Source organism: Lepidochelys kempii, chromosome 7 (assembly GCF_965140265.1).
Source record: "Lepidochelys kempii isolate rLepKem1 chromosome 7, rLepKem1.hap2, whole genome shotgun sequence".
Classification (NCBI taxonomy): domain Eukaryota; kingdom Metazoa; phylum Chordata; order Testudines; family Cheloniidae; genus Lepidochelys; species Lepidochelys kempii.
The window spans coordinates 20,182,840-20,201,718 of record NC_133262.1 but is presented as its reverse complement, the minus strand read 5'-3'; the positions used below and the strand labels follow the sequence as shown (position 1 = coordinate 20,201,718).

Below are 18,879 nucleotides of genomic sequence, written 5' to 3'. Positions count from 1 at the left end.
TTTGGCAAATTCAACACACATTCACGAAATGTTTGGTCAACTGAAATCGACATTGTTTGTTGAAAAAATGTTTTGTCTGAAAACAAAAAGAAAAGGAGTATTTGTGGCACCTTAGAGACTAACAAATTTACTTGAGCATAAGCTTTCGTGAGCTACAGCTCACTTCATCGGATGCTGTAGCTCACGAAAGCTTATGCTCAAGTAAATTTGTTAGTCTCTAAGGTGCCACAAGTCCTCCTTTTCTTTATGCGAATACAGACTAACACGGCTGCTACTCTGAAACTTGTCTGAAAACGACACCCAGATCTAGCTATATCAGCCTCTGCAAACCAAATCCTAATACATACGTGTGTGTGTGTGTGTGCGTGTGCCTGAAGCAAGTTAATACTGAACGATCAAAAGCTTCAACGTTCCTATCTGAGGATTGGTCTCCTGATCACCTGATCAGAGGCTCTGATCTTCAAAGCACTCCTTAAGAGTATTAATGTTTATAGGTTAGCAAATGATTTAACTGGCCAATGATGAGCTGCCAATATTTTAACAAGACACTATCACCTACTGATTTTATTTCCTGTTGCCTGTGAAAAACCCTGTGTCTCAAGAGTGCAGCTGTTGATAGAGAAGAGGGGTGAGACATTAGGAAAAGCATTTCACTTCCTTTCCCATTTAAAGAAAATCACTCTCTCATAACTACAAGCATTTTACAATCAAAGCAGAATTAAGTGCACGTGTCCAGATGCCAAGGTGATAAGTGCCATGGAAAAACCTGTACAATAAATAAATGTCTTCTTACATATGTGCTTTTTTCCTGAAACCTGTAAGTATGTTGTGCAGAAAGCGTTCAACTTGTGTAGTTCGAAACAGAGCTGGTGAGTGAAGACCTTGGAGGAGATTTTCAGACACAAGTGAAAGTTATGCACCTACCTACCATTTGTGCCTTTGGAAATCTGTCCCTTTGTATCAGCATCCTCCTCGGGTTGTTGTGGGGTTTTTTTGTAGACGGGTCAAAATTTTCAGATGAGGCCAGGGGCACTGGACGATGCCTTGGGCTTCATTTTCAGAAGCAATAAATATGTGCAGCTCTCAAATGCTTCAATTGGAGAGGCGAGCCCTTCAGCACCTCTGAAAATGGGGCCGAGGGTGTCTCAGGTTGGTCACCCAAAACCTGTGGCACCTAAAATCAGCAGTCACTTCTGACAATGTTGGCACAAGCATCTACCAGTGTTGGCCTTGAATCCGGTGCATTCTAAAGGCTCCTCTGAAACACTGTCTATGAGTTCAAGGGACAAGATGTCTCTGGCAGAGATGATTTAGTAGTATATGATGGCAAAATTGTAACAAGGGGCTCATAGATGCCACTTCCAACACAGTCCCTTCCTGGGCAGTCAGAGCTGCACGCCCAAGCACTAGTATAATATAAACCAGGCACTGCTTTCTTCAGTGATTGCATAGCACACCACCACTTGTACTATGAGACCAAGACCAAAAATCACCACACAAAGCCAAGGAGCTTCCTGAATGGTCCTAAGCAATATAGCAATCACTATCACAGCAAATAACGTGCCTGCTGCTAAAAAACCTCCAAGTAGACAGTGGTATAGCAGTGACAAGCCTCTGCTACTGGGCCATTACTGCCCTGCATGCCTACTTTTTAAAGGGATACACTATTCTTCACTTTATTATAGCTTATAAATGTCACTGCTTTGGAGAGTAGATAAAAACCCCAATGGGACATGCCTGGCTGTCGCAGCTCAGAACTGGCAATCCCACCCTTGCTGGGCTGCTGGGGAAGAAAAGCAGAAAGGTTTTGTTTGGTTAATTAAAACAGGCTTTACAATGGAAACCATCATAAAGCTTTTAATTAAGGATCTCAAATAGGCTTTAAATTCCAGGCTAATAAGATAATCAGTTCATGTTAATTTAATAGCAATTAATAAAGCAGATGCTGACCACAACCTTTGCCCCAAACTTGAACCAAATTTTTTCTCAAAAAGAAAAGGAGTACTTGTGGCACCTTAGAGACTAACCAATTTATTTGAGCATAAGCTTTTGTGAGCTACAGCTCACTTCATCGGATGCATTCAGTGGAAAATACAGTGGGGAGATTTAAATACATAGAGAACATGAAACAATGGGTGTTACCATACACACTGTAACGAGAGTGATCATTTAAGGTGAGCTATAACCAGCAGGAAAGCAGGGAAAAAAAAACTTTGTAGTGAAAATCTGAGGAACAGTGGGGGGGGGGGGAAGGGACAAACATGGGGAAATAGTTTTACTTTGTGTAATGACCCATCCACTCCCAGTCTTTATTCAAGCCTAAATTAATTGTATCCAGTTTGCAAATTAATTCCAATTCAGCAGTCTCTTGCTGTAGTCTGTTTTTGAAGTTTTTTTGTTGAAGAATTGCAACCTTTAGGTCTGTAATCGAGTGACCAAAGAGATTGAAGTGTTCTCTGACTGGTTTTTGAATGTTATAATTTTTGATGTCTGATTTGTATCCATTGATTCTTTTATTCTGGACAGGCCCCAGGCTCCCTAGTGCCATCCCATATCCATGCCTGTTGCTTTTCCTCCTAAGCCTGACCTTGTGATTGGACCCTTCTACCCTCTCTCTTGCTGGTTCCTGTACTAAGGTAGAGATCAAGGAGAAGTAGGAGGGTGAGGATCCTCATACTGTGAGTAAGCTGTTCCCTGCAAAGGTGGGGGAGAGCCGGACAGAGCAAAGTCAAATGAAGTCCCTCTGTCTTTTATGGCTCCCAAGCGGCCCTGCCTGTCAGAAGCCAGACACCATCCTCTCCAGAGCCCCCTTACCCAAATTTTAGGAAAGTAGTCATGCATCAGTAGACTGAGAGACATATAGACAAGGGGGAAACAGAGAGCTGAGATTTCAAAATAGATGAACTCCACGCTCCTTATCCACTTTTAGACAAGCTCCAGCCACAGAGCCAAACTCTGCTTCCTCACAGCATCTTGTCCCATGTGCCTCTATTGACAGCCCCATCAACACCGTCAGCGATCACTGCTGCAAGAACACCACCATTGCCGTTCAATACCAGAAATTACTGTCATTTAAAAAGAAAAGAATGGAGACAGAGGAGGGAAATAAAGATACCGTCAAAAGATGTGAATCCTCTCTACAGGGAGGAATCCTTAAAAAGGCATTACACGTAATTGCTTCGAAAAAACAATCACGAGTATCATAATAACTACGGGAATCAAAGCAACTCTCCCCCTCACAGAGTAAATCATTGACGTGAGGCCAAAGGCAATCCGGTTTCTTTGCAGGGTAAGAAGGAGAAGGCAATTACCTCCAGAACTATCTTCTGTGTGCCACTAGAAATGCTCCACTAACAGGCCAATCATGTTCACATTTCCATGGTAAAGGGTCCAATTTGAAGTGTGATTGTGCCAGAGGGTTGGATGTGGGGTGTTGTGCTAATATTCTTATGCCAAGGACTTTGTATCTTCCTCTCAGGGACACACAGGGAGGGAGTTGATAACCCAAGTGCTACTGATGTTAATTCAATGGAATCTGTAGAGTTTAAACATGGTTTTAAATCTTTTACAGAGCACCATAAATCCACTTCTCATTACTTTTTCGCACTCCCTCCAGGACATGTGCTGGTGCCTCTGATTCTGTTTGTTCCTTTCATTAAGTTAAATTGCACCCTGATAGAAATTTGTTCCCACTCTCCTCTTCCTTGCTCACCAGCAGAAAAAAATAGAGCTGAACCCAGACAGGGTTTTTGAAAGGAGATAAGATAAATTACACATACAAATTACAAAAAAAGCAGGAGATGGCTTTTTGAGTGACAGGGCCACAGGAAAGAACTCAGGCTGTGAGTTGCTGTGGGTATGATGGGTCCTCCTGCTATCAAAAGTCTGAAGGCAACAGCAATCTCTTGTCCTGGGTGTGCATAAGACCAGTCCTGAACTTATTTATTGGAGGTCACTGCTCTCTTCCACACACATAACATACATATTTATTAGAGAGAGAGACACATCCTACTATGCTACCAGTGCCCTGATCAGTCAGTCATCTCAACATTGCCTTCTTGTCTACTACCACTCCTTGTCCTGTTTCTGCAGAACTTCGGCTAGTAGCTTTAGATCTTTTTAAAAAATCAAATATATAAATAAATATACACAACAGAAGTTCACTTTGATTGAATTACAGGGCACCTGGTTAGGTTCGTTCTTGAGATGGCCTGAATTGAAACCTGGGACCCAGACACCTCAAACTTTGAAGCTGTTCGAAATCTGAACTTGGATCCAAATTTTGTAAATGGCCCCTTTTCATAATGAACTGAAACAAAATGCTGGATCCAAACATTCTCTGACTTTGGAGTGATCAAAGCTGTCATATTCCTGCCAGGATTTTGGACCAGCAAAAGAAGACTACACTGACCACCATAAAATCCTTCTCTGGCTTTATTCTGAGCCTAGGGCATGCTGGGAGAGGACTTGGGAAGTTGCTATATGGGTACCTATGCACATAGGTGCTGGAACTAGGTGTGCTGGGCTTGAAGTGGTTTCCATCCCATACAGGTTTACAGCTTGATTCGTTGGCTGTCAGCACCCCCACTATAAAAATTGTTCCAGCATCCCTAGCTATGCAGGACAGATGGGATCTGTGGACCACAGAGTCATGGATCTCATTACTGATGAGTCTCAAATGCCTTGATTTAAGGAGAAACCAGTGACAGACATAACACCAGTCCCAAAGATCCAAAGAATGAGCAGTGATTACATTTTTTAAAAAACAAAGAACAATCAAAAGAGGGGAGGCAATCAGCATAAAACACCCAGAAACTAAGAACCATGAACAGCCAACAGAAAAGGCAAGGACAGATAAATGCAGCAATAGAAAGCAGTAAAGGCTCACTGTGAACCACAGAAGGCAACAAAGAAATGCACACGAATATACATACTTGTACTGAACACTTTCTCAGATTGACCTGTATATATGTTTGTGCAGCTTCTCTCAACACAATACTAAAATCAGATATCCAGCACACACATATAAGAGTATTGAACTGCACACTCAGTGGGGTTCCATGTGATCAAAATACAGCTTGAAAATTACAGCCATACACCATGTTATCTTAGCCACTTGTAAAATAATCTCCACAGTCATATCCAGAGTGATCACTTTTAAAAGTAAAAAAAAGAGGGAGAGAGGGATTTGTCCCCTTTTTGCTTCTTCATGATGTAAACCTGACAATGTTTATTTAGTTTATTTTCAACAAGAGAAATTTAGGTCTTGAATACCCCGGAAACACTATGGAGCATTGTTCGGACTGTCAGCTTCATGATATCACAGATTCCAAAGGAATGAAGTGACTTAAATGCAGACTGCTTTCAAAAACTATTTTGGGACTGACTCTGCTCTCACTCTGGTGTAAATCAGAAGCTCATAACACAGAGGTCTGAGATCTCCAATGAGTTTGCAGGTAATATCAGGGGAGACCAGATAGAAATATCAATAATGTTCTAAAGATCAAATAAAAGAAGAAGGAAAAAACTTAAGAAAACAAAATAAAACCCTTTTCAGATCTTTTCTATATTATAAAGAAGGGAGGAAGGCACAAACATTTCCCTCTCTTTTTGATCACTTTTAACCTACTATAGATTTTCTCCAGCACTCTGTTCTACAGCTGGAGAATCTATGTATCCATCCAGAAGGCAGATCTTCAGCTGGTATAATTTCCATAGCTCCACCACGGTGCTTTGGCTATGACCCTAACTGAGGGTCTGCCCCCTGGTACTTTAGATAGTGCTATCCCCACAGTGTCAGAGTGTCCAGGTCTTTATACCATTTCTATTGGAGAGCACTAATTATTAACAACATCAAGAAGAAACTTGGCTAATAGTAAAGGGAAAGAGATTGTGAACATTTTAAAATAGGTTTCAGAGTAACAGCCGTGTTAGTCTGTATTCGCAAAAAGAAAAGGAGGACTTGTGGCACCTTAGAGACTAACCAATTTATTTGAGCATGAGCTTTCGTGAGCTACAGCTCAGATCACAAAAGCTTATGCTCAAATAAATTGGTTAGTCTCTAAGGTGCCACAAGTACTCCTTTTCATTTTAAAATAGGTTCATCATTTTCACCATCTTCTATTGCCATGGCTGTCCCCATCGTAATACAAAGTGAGAAATAAAAGAATAACACCACGTTTGTCAGGGGATTCATAATCCACTTTGGAAACTCATGCATTGTTCACTTTAAAATGATGTAATGGAATCCGATCAGCTCTGCTAGATCTCCCCTTTTGGGAGTCTCCAGAAGTATTGAGGCTTTGGCACAGTGATATAGTTGGCTAGTGGGATATTCCAAAGCAAGAAAACAGCAGCAAACCCAGGGGGATTTCTTAGTATACTCAGCAAGCCTGTTATCCTGCTGCAGACCAGGGTAGAGATAGTTGCAGATAGGGCAGGACTGAGTGGATTAGCAGATGCAGAACATGTGCTTCAAAGGGTCCCACAAATTCCATTAAAAGGTTCCCAAATTTTGTGACTTCAATTTTTTCCACTCTGGAAATATATAAATAGACTCTTAATTGTGGCTGATTTCCTGCAGGCTGAGCCTGAATCCATCCCTGCTGACCTTTTACCACTTTCAGAGTTCTTTGCCACCCTCACATATTACACTCGAGCAGTTGAAGTTCAGAGCCCTTTGATCAGAAGCTGCTAATCAACACTGGAAATTGCCATTATTTTTCCACAGTAGCTTCTGTTACACTAGACACCTGGATCATAAAAGCAGACTGTGTTAGAGCACTTCTCTTTGTGTTTAGTTTAGTTGATGGTCTGGCCACTGGTTCCAGCAGCAATTCTTCCAAGCTGTGTTAGTCACATGGACAACACCCAGTACAAGGTTAAATAAATGGGCCATCGTTCATGTCTGACCTTCACGAATCCTACAGAAAGATTATCAACGGCCAGATATGTGGATCCTATTCTAGCTGCCTTTTCTCCTGTTTGAAGAAGAATAGAGGATTTCATAGGCATGCTGTGCAGGAGATATGGGTGAGGGGTTAGGGTCACTTTGGAGGCCCTGGAAACAAATTTGATGGCCTCAGACTAAGACATCATAAAAATATCTAATAATCTAACCCAATTCCACCTCTCTGTCCAGGAGACTGCAACAAAGGATACTACCCAGCTCCAGGAAGAGGGGTTTCAGTACAGCTAGAGGAAGTGAGAGGAAAGATTGGAGTTAACAGAGGTTCCAAACGGAGATCCATTAACAGCTGCATCAGATGCATACACAGCATTTGCCCTCATGATGCCTAGATCCACTGACATCATTCCTTCACCTAACACCATTGACCCCAACGTTATTAAATTCCTTTTGTAGTACAGCTGGTCAAAAAAATTCCAACAAAACTGTTTTTGCAAGAAAATAGGATTTTCAGCTACATGAAATTTTACACACACAGTGTCTGCTTTCCAGGGGCGTGGGGGGGCGGGAATGTTGGTTGAAAAACTGAACATGCAAAAACCAAATCATTTTGGTTTGGATATGCTCTTGCAGTGCCAGCTGGAAGAAGTAGTTTGGGTGCCTCTTGTTCCCATTCCCCTCTGTGGGCTGGACTCTCTGGCCAGAATACTTCTCCCATGATGCACCACAGCCACAGACACCCATGTTGCATCACCTTCCCTCTCAAAGACTTTTGTTCATTTTCATCAAATTTTCTGTGGAAAACCCCTCATTTTCCAACCCCATTTTTTGACCATCTCATATGTAGATATGCACATGTTTTGGATTTTGTGCTTGTGTTCTAACATGGGCAGGTGAAAAAGACTAAGTATTTTCTGTGAAAATTTTCAGGAAAATCACATCTTTTTGTTTGACATCTTCACAGATTTTTATTTTGTGATTAAATGAATCAAGGACAAAAATCTGTTTTGATTCATTTGGTCAAAACATCAAAATTTGTGAATGAAAAAAATATTTACTAAATATTTTGTTTTCTTTGAAAAGCCATTTTACATAGTGAATGATATTCTGATGAAAATGTTTCAACCAGTTCTAGTACCGAGGTTTCTAGAGATCTGCGACTCAGCTGCCATTTTGAGAGACAGAAATGATGTGGCATGTTAAGAGGAAGACTCTCTTACAAGGGACACTTTAGTTCTTTCTTGTTTTGCCTTCATTTCAAATAAAGGTCAATGTAAATGAAAACATTCTGCAGCTGCTCTTAGTGTGTTCAGATAGATAGCTATTGTCAAGCTTCTGACAGAATAAACAACAAATTAAGTTATTTAAACTCTTGGGGGCGGGAACTGTCTTTTTTCATTCTGTGTTTGTACAGCACCCAGCACCTAGCACAACTGGGGCAAGATGCTACTGTAATTGAAATAAATAATAATAATATTATTACTGTAGCAGCTCCTGGGATAATCATCCAAAACTCACGTTCCTGGACTTCTGTTTTTAGCAGTTGCACAGTGACCATTACAAAGAGTCAGTCTTTGCCAATAGACATCCCAGAATTACCACATTTATTTCCTATCCTGAGCACAGAGAAGAACTATGATATCGCAGAAACCAGCGTGTCGGGAATGTTGGCAAATGGTGCCTGCTATTCTTAGCGGCCAGAAAAAGGCATTGCCAGTTGAGCGTCAGTGAAGCAACTGTGACATCTAGTGGTCAGTTTGAAAAGCCTCTGAGTCTGTATTCTTCAGTTTCTTACAAATTGTATGCACAGACTCGCACCGAAATACCCAAAGTTGTGAGTTAAAATGGCTTCAGTTATTTCACTGCAAGTCTGTTTGAGGGCACTCTTGTTTCAGAATGGGAGCAGCTAAAGCTGTTAGCTACACTGATCTTAGTTAAGCCAACTCTTATTCTAAAAGAAAAGTGTCCATGCTGTGATAAAATGTCTCTTCTACCTTGGGGAGGGTCCTGCGCTTATTGGCGGATTTTGCTCGCCTCAGAGATTCACAGTAGCCATCAGTTTGACCACTTTTGTGGCTCAAATCTGCCGTTCACTCAGATAACCTCATAACAGGCCAGCATGGGGGGAAAAGAGTAAGAACAATCCCCGCAGTCTCTGCTGACCCACCACGTGGGTCGGGAAACAGCCTAGAGACCTTCCCCTCTGGTGGAACCTCCTGTGTTGGATCAGGAGTTGGGAGGTTTGGGGGGAACCCGGGCCCGCCCTCTACCCCAGGTTCCAGCCCAGGGCCCTGTGGACTGCAACTGTGTAGAGTGCCTTCTGGAACAGCTGTGCGACTGCTACAATTCCCTGGGCTACTTCCCCATGGCCTCCACCCAACACCCTCTTTGTCCTCACCACAGAACCTTCCTCCTGCTGTCTGTTAACGCTTGTACTCCTCAGTCCTCTAGCAGCACGTCCTCCCGCTCCCAGCTCCTTACACACACCTAACTGGAGTGAGAGCCTTTTAAAACCCAGGTGCCCTGATTAGCCTGCCTTAATTGATTCTAGCAGCTTCTTGATTGGCTGCAGGTGTTCTAATTAGCCTATCTGCCTTAATTGTTTCCAGAAAATTCCTGATTGTTCTGGAACCTTCCCTGTTACCTTACCCAGGGAAAAGGGACCTACTTAATCTGGGGCTAATATATCTGCCTTCTATCACTCTCCTGTAGCCATCTGGCCCGACCCTGTCACAATACATAGATTTGCACCAAAGTAATGACAGTTTTAGAAATCTGATTTAGTTAAATCAGTGCAAGTTGGCATATAGACCAGCGCTTAGTGGTGGAATACCGCCCACAACATTTTTTTTAATTAGGGGAAACAAAGAGTCGTATTTGAAAAGCCATTATGGCAGAGACGGGGGTAGGATACATGCCTCCGTCGTGCAGGTTGGTTTTGCACAAAAATTCAATAATTAATTTCCAGCCTACAGAAATAACTCTTTATAATTTCATCCACCATGAAGTTCAATACTGCTTTCCATTTAATTTCCTTGGTGCTCAGGATGTCCGTCACTTTCCTTGCTCTGCAGTTAATTATTGTAACATATTCTACTTTTCTGCTGGGTCAATATTTTGTTTTCTACCAGGACGGTGCACAGTAAGTTTTATGGGGGATGACTCCAGGCAGCTTCATCCAGATCTATTTCTCTTTCATGTACACATCATCATATTTGATCCTGTGTGTGTGTGTGTGACAAAGAACTTTTGAGAATTACATGACCTGAATTCTCCTAATGTTGCCCTTGGCAATTTATCCTACATATCAATGGTTCTCTCTGTAACAATCTGAGGTCACTGCGCTGCCATAAAGGGTTGTAATAATATAATACAATAATAATGCCTAGCTTTTATATAGTGTTTTCCACCAGTAGATCTCAAAGTGTTTTACAGAGGGAGGTTAGTATCATTAGCCCATTTTACAGATGGGGAAACTGAGGCACAGAGAAGTAAAGTTATTTGCTCAAGGTCACACACCCGGGCGAGAAGCAGAGCAAGGACTAGAACCAAGGTCTCCTGAGTCCCAGCCGGATGCTCTAGCCTCTAGGTCACACTTGCAAAACCCTTTACAAGTGAGAATTCACCCAGTGCAGGCACTGTGTACAATGACAGTAGGCTGCTCTATACAAGCCCCCTCACAAGCCCTGCTACAGTGGGCCTGTACAGGTGAGAAGGAAATTCTCTGCTGCTGTGGCGCTCTGCATAGACAGTCCTGTGGGGAAACTGTGGGGCCACCATATATTGAAGCAGCTCCTGGCTCCTCTATTTTATGCTGGGGGCCATACTAGGATCTGGAGAAGAATTAGAAGGGCTCAAAGTGGGATTAAAGTGACTTTTGTCTCCCCTCCCCATAAGCAGTGCATTAGTGTGTGCAGTCTCCTGAGGGACAGTCCAGAATCTCAGCCGTGGTATCTAAATATCATGCCTGTCCAGCTGTCCGTGTGTTTCCCCTTTCTGTTGCTGAAACAGTCGTGTGACATCTCTCCCCTTTCACCATTGTTTAATGCTTGTCCTGCATGTGGCAAGTAATAACCATTGCATCACCGTGTTATAACTAGACTTGGATCAGTACCACAACCCTGAATCTAAAGCCTACTAACCTCTGGGGAACATCTGGTCCATTTTCAAATTTTGCAGCTCAGGTCCGTCTCTAATTGTAATGTGTCATTGCATCATATTAGCATACTGCACATAAGGGGATTTTGTTGTGTTTTTTTGGTAGACCATGGGGCAAATTCTTCTCCTAGTTACACTTGTAAAACAGAAGACACCAATGGTGTTACATGTGTGTAAGTGAATACCCAATTTAAACTGGTGAACCTAGTGACTAGAGAAACAGACTAGAGGGCCTGATTCTCTTCTTACACCAATGTAAATCAGGAGTAACTCCACTGAAGGCAAAAGGCTGAGTTTTCCAATTTGTTACATTGTTGAATTTAGTGGCATTACATCAGCATTAAGCCAAAGTTACACCGGTGTTACAGATGTAAGGAACAGAGGAGAATCGGGCCATAGGATTCATTTTTTAATCATGCAAAACATTTCAGCATAGGGATCAGATCAGATCCATGTAATCTATCTTTTCTCTCTCTTTCCCTTTGCTGTTGAGTAGGCACATGGCACAACAGTATCAAGTGCTGTCATGTCCTAGACCATATAAGCCAGCGATGGGAAAGTCCTATCAGATCACCTAGTGGCTCCTTAGCGAGGCAGCATTGTTCCCCACAGTACGTTTTATAAGGATTTACAGTTTTAAATATAGCTTGCCAACCTTATGTACAGGGTAAATGTCGGGAGTTTAATTAAATAAATCCACTAACAAGCAACTGCCTATTAAAAACCAAACCAAACCAAACCAAACCAAACCAAAAAAAAGCAGGTAGCAGATAATGAAAAGATAAATATGTGTCTAACTCTCTTTCCAAAGGGGGAGTGTAGACAACTCATTATTTATTATTTGTACAGTGCTCAAAAACCTAACGATCGAGTCCGCTGTACGAATGTGGCATTTACTTTGTATTTGATATTTATTAAGTCAGTGGCTCTCAACCTTTCCAGACTACTGTACCCCTTTCAGGAGGTTGATTTGTCTTGCGTACTCCACGTTTCACCTCACTTAAAAACTATTTGCTTACAAAATCAGACAAAAAATACAGAAGTGTCACAGCCTCACTGTTACTGAAACATTGCTTACTCTCTCATTTTTACCATATAATTATAAAATAAATCAACTGGAATTTAAATATTGAATGCACATTTCACTGTATAGTATATAGAACAGTATAAACAAGTCCTTGCCTGTATGAAATTTTAGTTTGCATTGACTTCGCTAGTGCTTTTTATGTAGCCTGTTGTAAAACTAGGCAAATATCTAGATGAGCAGATGGAAGAGAACCACTGTTCTACATGAATCCTCTGTGATGCCTGTCCTACCTAGGTAAAGAAGGCTCATATGTGCTTTCTGTTCCAAACAGACATAGAGGTGCCAGTGTCTTACCATGCCTTGTGGATTAGGACACTAGCATACTAGGACTTTGTGAAAGAGACACACCTCTAGGCTAATTTGGCCAATTCATAGTGCTATCCCTTCTGTTGGAGAGCAGACCGGGAGCTGTGGGTTTGGGGGCTTGCTTTATTAGGAGGTTGCTTATTTGAGTTTTTTTGTAATAGGTGACTTCAACACAAAGTTATAGTTTAAAAATGGTTGTAGGAGTGGTTTCGGTGATTGATTGGTGTCAATGTATACGCATGTCCTTAGAATTTTAGAATCTTTCTTTCCCCACTCCCGTTCAATTAAGAAAATGCACCCAAATTTGAGAACTTTCTGGCCCATACACTCGGCACATCCTATGTTCCAATTTTTTGTCCCACCCGGCAATATGCTTCAGCGGTTCAACATGGGAATGTACCACATTGAGGCAAGAGACCATGAAGGATGGAAAGAGCGAGAATGACCTTATTAAATAAGGTAAGTGCACACAAATTTATTATTTCAATATTTTTAATGTTGTATGAAGCAAAACTAGAACTACTAAAAAAATGGAATTTGTATCACAACCCCCCTGCTCTCCCTCTGAACAAGGTTGGGCTGTTTGGGGCTTGTTTTGAAATGCAGTGTCGCTTCTTTTCTTTTTTTCTCGTGAGACTTGGCAACACTTGATTTTCTAACAACAATGTGTAGCTGCTATATTTCTTATCTGTAACTAAATGCATGAGGAAAGATTACAACAGCTAAACATAGATAGTTTGGCTTAAGACAACAAAGTGGGGAAGTAGAGAGGACTCGGGGAAACGTGCAATACAAATTTGAAGAGCAAGATGCTAAGGGAGTGAGGGTTATTTAGGGCAATAGATGGGGATACGGAACTAGGAGTGATGGGAAGAAATTAAGAAAGAGAAAAAACAGGCTGAATAGCAGGAAAATACTGTTATCTTTTCAAGGCAGGCAACTGGTGTCTGTAAAGTGCCACTTACGCATTGTTCCAAACAGTGAGCTCTAGGAGGCTGTGGAGGGGTCTCTAAAAGGAAGTGGTAAAAGCCCCATCATTTGCCGGGTTTAAAATTAGATTGGGTGGAACATTAGGAAATCTATTGTAAGGAAAAATCCTACTTTAGCAAGGAATGGGTACAACAGAAATTTGCAAGCATAAATCAGACATGCACATGAATGAATGAATGTATGTAACTGCATAAGTATATGTGCCTATTTTTGAAATGTTGGCCCTAGAACCATTAGTGACTGAAATTTTTGCCAGATTCAAATGCACTAGGAATAATGTAAATTGTGTCAACACGAAGCAACACATAAGTAGACCAGGGCACTTTACAGACACCAGTTGCCCGCTTTGTAAAGATGTCAATTACCTCAGAAACCAGGGACAGTGGTTCAGTTGTAAAAATGTGCGAGGCCACCAATGAGCAGAACAGAACACTCAGTGAGTTACATCTGTGGAACTGGAATATGCTCTCATAAAACACAGAAGGCCTGCGTTTCAGCTGCATAGCTGGGTACCCAAATTAGAATTCATATCCATTGTAATTCTTAAATGAGAGCTTTCAAATTTTTGTGTGCCTACGTTTTGTAATGCTGACATACTGACTCCCTTGCAGAGCTCTGTTGGGTAAGAGGGGAACAATTTAGCAGCCTTGGGCCAGCTCCTCAGCTGGTGTAAATTGACATAGCTCCTCTGATATGCAATGCAGGTATGCTGATTTACACCAGCTGCGGAACAGCTGAACTCAAAACTAACAAAGCATTTTGATTAGGAATATCAGTTGATACAGACAAGCACTTGGGAACTTGAGGGCAGGGAGCAATTAATCAAGGAATGAGAGTTTACTCATCCATAGAGTGAAGAGCAAATGTAAGAAGCAGAGTATGTGATGAACACTTAACTCCAACAGGACTGAAACTTTGGCCTTCTATACCAAAGTTAGTCTCCTGACAAAGCTACAAGGAGTTTTGATTTAAAATAAAACAAAACAGATTTGTACGCTATCAAATTAGCCACCAGAGGGAGTTCTGAAAATGCAACAGAAAAGCAGTTTAATTGATTAAAAAAACGCAACAATTAGTTAAATGTTGTAGAACTTAAGATACAGAGTTGAAACAAAGTGCTTCCCTCATTCTCCAGGTCTCACCAGCCCTTTCATGCATGCAAATAAAGCTGGGACAACAACACTTTGGGAGCTGTGTCTGGGCCTTGCTGCTTGAACAGAGATCCAAAGAGAGCAAGCTGTGGCATGGATTTCAAGGTGCAAAACTGCAAGTGCATAATTTGTGTGCAGTCACTGCGAACATGCATGTAGTCACAGCAATTGGGCATGTGAATTACCTATATCTGTGCTTGCTAATCTAAATATCCAAGCTCAGATTTTTAGACTACCAAGTGCACATACAAGTAATTTGCATGTATGCATTATAGGGGTGTCAACCCTCCAGGATTGTCCTGGAGTCTCCTGGAATTAAAGTTTAATCTTTAATTGAAGATTATGTTATGTGATGAAACCTCCAGAAATATGTCCAGCCAAAACTGGCAACCCTAGCATTGTACTAGGCTAAACCTAGTCTACTTAGCATTCTACATTCCAAATCATTCTACATTCCAAAAAGACAGTGATGCCTTATGGAACGCATTGCGTTCAGCAATGCTATACTATAAGGTGGGTAGAAAGCTGGCTAGATTGTCGGGCTCAACGGGTAGTGATCAATGGCTCCATGTCTAGTTGGCAGCCGGTATCAAGTGGAGTACCCCAAGGGTCGGTCCTGGGGCCGGTTTTGTTCAATATCTTCATAAATGATCTGGAGGATGGTGTGGATTGCACTCTCAGCAAATTTGCAGATGATACTAAACTGGGAGGAGTGGTAGATACGCTGGAGGGGAGAGATAGGATACAGAAGGACCTAGACAAATTGGAGGATTGGGCCAAAAGAAATCTGATGAGGTTCAATAAGGATAAGTGCAGGGTCCTGCACTTAGGACAGAAGAACCCAATGCACAGCTACAGACTAGGGACCGAATGCCTAGGCAGCAGTTCTGCGGAAAAGGACCTAGGGGTGACAGTGGACAAGAAGCTGGATATGAGTCAGCAGTGTGCCCTTGTTGCCAAGAAGGCCAATGGCATTTTGGGATGTATAAGTAGGGGCATAGCGAGCAGATCGAGGGACGTGATCGTTCCCCTCTATTCGACATTGGTGAGGCCTCATCTGGAGTACTGTGTCCAGTTTTGGGCCCCACACTTCAAGAAGGATGTGGATAAATTGGAGAGAGTCCAGCGAAGGGCAACAAAAATGATTAGGGGACTGGAACACATGACTTATGAGGAGAGGCTGAGGGAGCTGGGATTGTTTAGCCTGCATAAGAGAAGAATGAGGGGGGATTTGATAGCTGCTTTCAACTACCTGAAAGGGGGTTCCAAAGAGGATGGCTCTAGACTGTTCTCAATGGTAGCAGATGACAGAACGAGGAGTAATGGTCTCAAGTTGCAGTGGAGGAGGTTTAGATTGGATATTAGGAAAAACTTTTTCACTAAGAGGGTAGTGAAACACTGGAATGCGTTACCTAGGGAGGTGGTTGAATCTCCTTCCTTAGAGGTTTTTAAGGTCAGGCTTGACAAAGCCCTGGCTGGGATGATTTAACTGGGAATTGGTCCTGCTTCGAGCAGGGGGTTGGACTAGATGACCTTCTGGGGTCCCTTCCAACCCTGATATTCTATGATTCTATGATTCTGCTTTGCTGCTTTGCAACCATTTGCCCTTGTTCCTTACTCCTCATCTGAAGTCATAGTCCTCTCCTCCTCCTGCTGCTTGTGACACTGTCCAGTAACAAACTACTATACAGTGCATATAATGGGGCCCCGATCCTGATGAAGGCCTCTGGGCATTCCCGCAATATAGCCATTAAATAATAACAATAATAATTAATGCAGGGTGTGCCCTACGTAGAACTAAACCCTGCTTTTTTTGTCTCCAATTGCCAGGATACTGTGCTTATCAGCATGTCTGTAGTAGCAAGTTGTAACGTTAGAGTTCACTTTACCTGGGAGTAGCTGCTCCCTTGGGGAGCACAGATTCCTCGTTCAGCCAACCCAGAACCCCACCCACTTTGGAAAGGGAGATCCACCCAACAGGAAAGAAAAAGGACGGGATCAGTTGGGATTAGGAAGGGGGAGAAAAGAGAACCAACGTTTGCAGAAGGGGAGGAACCTACGTAAAGTTTTAGATGAAGTTTTGGATTCTTATCTCCTTTCTAGTGTGAAATACAGACTTATGTGAGTGACAGTTAGGATTCAAATTCTTCACTTTTTTATTTCAATTTGAATAGTGGTTTTAAAAAGACACCTATCCAAAGCTCTAGGCACTTTGACACACTATATTACAACAAAATACTAGCAGCATTAAATAATTATTCCTACAGGAATTCTGCCAGCCGGCCACTTACAGAAAAACTTCTTTCTGCCCTCTCATCTGGGAAGCATAATCTTGCCCCTTTCCAAAAGCACTATGGAACAGGTTTCTTTTGCAACGTGCTCATGCAGTCATCAGATTTGGACTATTTCAGATCAAGTGGAAGAGCATGTTCCAGAGACCTGCACCCCACATAGAGAATGCCTGGCCAGATGCCCCCCTTCTTTTATAACATGGGGGAAACTGGCTCAGGACCCCTGATGACCTCAGCTGTGGCTGGTACAGAGAGAGGCAATCCTTCAGGTAGGCTAGTCCCAGACTATTTAGGACTGCATAGCTCATAACCAACAACTTAAACTCCATCTGCCAGGGCAGATTCCAGCACACTGGTGTCAGTTACTTGTCTTACACTCTCTCTTCGGAACAGCTCTATACCCTTCTTCTCTCTGATGACAACTTCTGGCTCCTGACTAGAAGCTCACTGACTGAGGAAACTGACTGTTCTGTTACATTAAAAGTCTCATGGACCTTTCCCTGTAGTTTCTCAGGTTCTAAACAGGCATTCTGAGGATGCAACAATGCCTCCTATGATACCATTCATTCATTTATAGGCAAGAAAAATCATCTTGAGAATTGGATGGTCCTATGACCCATAAATGCCTCAATACCAACTAGCAAGGGGGTATAAGAACATTGTGATCTGAGGACATACTTTCTGATTCACCAAAGAATGTCATGTGTTGTATTAAATAAAAGCCAGGGTCACATAGGTCATTAATATAGTTGTGAAATGTATGTACAGATACCACGTAAGGAGTTGTGTGTGTACATATTGAAAATATGTCCTAAAGTCTGTCTCAAGGCAGAGCTGACAAAGGTTTTCTGTCAGACAAAAGATGTTCATGCATCGGTCTCAGTGGAAGCCCCACTTACGCATGAGAAACCAACAGGGAGGCAGCACACTGGAGGCTAAGCTACAGGGGGTTATTCTGATTCCAGGAACAAACCATGAACTTTGGAGGATATAAGGAGAAGGCAAGGAAGACGCCCGTTATCCTGTGCCTAAGAAATAATCAGGCAGTGTGATTACATTCATGAAAATTGGATCATAACCTGCTTGGTTGAAACACTGCAAAGGGCATTTAGAGTGAGATAAACTTTAGCCTATTAAATTTAGTCTCTAGAAATGGACTTACGATTTTGTTTTATATGTAACCCTTTTGGTTCAATTATCCTCACTCATTTTTTCTTGAGCTTTGATAATAAACTGACATTTACAGTGAAAACAAACGATATCTCAGTGCTGTGGTATTATACAAGGAGCTGATCCTGAGCTGAATCATTCAAGCTGGTGTGGGTACTGTTCTCTTGGGAACAGCAGTCCTGGTATTTGTTCAGTAATAAGGGGTTCTGGACATGGCAAGGGAATGCTTCAAAGGGACTGGGATCTGGGGTACATCTATTGGTAACCTGCAAAGCAAAGTAAGGACTGGCATAGCCCAGAGGAGATTGTTTGGGTGACTGACAGACTGATACCCAGGCAAGCATGAGCAAGTCTCCTGCTCATGGCTGGCAGGGGGAGGAGGGGAACTGTGACATTATGCCCCATATTTTTCATAGAAATATTGTTATGATATGAATATGGCATAACTAAGTTCTGTTTTGTGCAAGATGGGTCATGTGAGATATCATTGGAAAGGTTATGATTTACTGAACATGATTATCCAGTTTGTATGCATATATCATTTCTGTATTGGAAGTTAGGAATATTGACCATGTAACAATTACAATGTCTGTGTACTTGGGGAATGCCCACCAGACAGTAGGCAATCAGCCTGGATGGGCCATTAGGAAGGACAATATGACTTTGAAGATACTAATCTTCCTCATTCCTGAGAAGTTTCCTGGGATGCTGCTTTGACACTGCAGGGTCAGGTGATCATGTCACCCGGTACAGGATACCATCTTGAAATGCTGGTACTTTTCCACAGGAAGGGGGTGGAGGGGTCAAATTAGTAAACAA

General features: G+C 42.1%; 1 protein-coding gene across 4 annotated transcripts in view; it reads right to left on the bottom strand.

Moving 5' to 3' along the window:
• The window catches only part of GRIP2 (glutamate receptor interacting protein 2), a 480,102-nt gene that overhangs the window by 369,861 nt on the left and 91,362 nt on the right, over positions 1–18,879 (bottom strand). The gene's annotated exons all lie outside the window — the stretch shown is intronic.